The 1,845-nt window shown below is 47.5% G+C and overlaps 1 pseudogene; it reads right to left on the bottom strand.

Moving 5' to 3' along the window:
- Window positions 1-445: 445 nt before the first annotated feature.
- Window positions 446-562, bottom strand: LOC136657778 (5S ribosomal RNA; annotated as a pseudogene).
- Between the last annotated feature and the right edge of the window lie 1,283 nt (window positions 563-1,845).

Raw genomic sequence — 1,845 nt, forward strand, 5'->3', positions numbered from 1 at the left:
AGATAAAAAAAGCAAGTGCTTCTAACTGTCTCACATTGCCCTGCTATATGGCTTTGATTTAAAAAGCTGCTGCTTGCAATGGCTACGCTGACCATTTCCAAGGCTGAGCTTTCCACCCGAAAGAAATCTCTCAGATGGTTAGATGAGCCTTCTGGTTGCGAGTTCCAATTTGATTGCATGTTTCGTAAAAGGAAGGATGCATTATTGCCAGGCTCTGAAGAAACTATTGATTTGCTGGCATAATGCTTTAAATCCTTTAGCAAAAAAACCTGAAAAAGACTGAAGAGGGATTTTATGTCTTTGGAGCGAGATGAAGGAAAGAGTTTTTAAGGCACCAGAGTGAGTTCATTATCGCTTCGCTTCCAAGAGTTCCCGAGGACAGGGCCTGTGAGAGGAATTTTATCAGGTTGGTTGGCAACCTTCAGTCTCGAAAGACTATGGTATAAGCCTACAGCACCCGGTATTCCCAGGCGGTCTCCCATCCAAGTACTAACCAGGCCTGACCCTGCTTAGCTTCCGAGATCAGACGAGATCGGGCATCTGCAGGGTAACAGTTGCAAATTTTATCAGGGGGTACAAAGTTTCTTTTGGGCCCCTTCCCAAAGGGTGAGGGGCGCAATGGGGGCAGCAGAATGGGGGGCAAAATAGAACGGGGGAAGGTGCTGACAGCCACAATAGTCTTTGAAGCCCAGGTCTACGAGCCTTCTTAATGCAGAGCCCATCAGCAAGTTCAGGTGAGAAAGGAAAATGTCAGAGCCCAGGAACATTCTGAGCCCCCTACTTTGGCTCCTTTCTGACCCTGGGCCTGGGTACAAATTACCCCCTTTAATCCCCTCTCCTAGGCCCTGCCCGAGGACTCCAGAGATAGTTCACTGGTTACTGCTCAAAGACAAATGGGTGGCTAGTCCATGAATTTTGCATTTCCAAATAGTGGATAAAAACATCATGTTTTCCCCCAGATGCAAGGTGGTGACTCAATGGCCACCTCCAGGGCCTCCGAGAGGAATTTTATCAGGGGGTACAAAGTTTTGGGGGCCCCCTTCCCTTCTCTGTTGGATCCTCATTTCATACAGTCAGTTGGATCATAATTTCTACAAATCACAATATATAAAACTATGTAGGATTGAACAGAATGTGAATGCCAGTCTTCACACAATATATGTAAATATTTTCTGAGATCCCAATACATTTCTGGACCCCCTCCTTTGGCTCCTGAGCCCTCTTTTTAACACTGGGACGATGTACCCCCTGCATCACCACCCTCATCGGTCCTAGCTACCATGAAGCCTGGCACTATGGTTGGCAACCTTCAGTCTCGAAAGACTATGGTATAAGCCTACAGCACCCGGTATTCCCTAGTGGTCTCCCATCCAAGTACTAACCAGGCCTGACCCTGCTTAACTTCCAAGTAGCTGCAGCAAATGTTAACACAATTGCTAAGAACCTGAGCTGGGTCCTGGCTACGACACTTAGACTTGACTGACATTCCTTATCATTTCATGATGAGGGTGATGCCTTGATTGCTATGGGAAGAAAGCCCATTAGCGTCAGCATTTTCCCCTTTGCAAGTAATAATGCAGGGAGTGTGGCAATGTTGGCATCCTTCAGTCTCGGAAGACTCTGGTATCGCGCTCTGAATGGTGGTTCTGGAACAGAGTGTCCTTTCCAGTGCGCAAATTCTGGGTAAGGTAGATATGGAGGATAGACTGTTACCCATGCAGCAAATCCCCCTTCTCCACGTCGCTGAAATGGTCCAATGGAAAGGCAGAGGCCAATACGGTTGGTTCCAGTGACGTCGCAGGAGTTGCCAGAATGTGACTGTGTTCAGCCATGAACTGCCTCAGG

This window comes from Tiliqua scincoides, chromosome 7, assembly GCF_035046505.1.
Source record: "Tiliqua scincoides isolate rTilSci1 chromosome 7, rTilSci1.hap2, whole genome shotgun sequence".
Lineage (NCBI taxonomy): Eukaryota > Metazoa > Chordata > Lepidosauria > Squamata > Scincidae > Tiliqua > Tiliqua scincoides.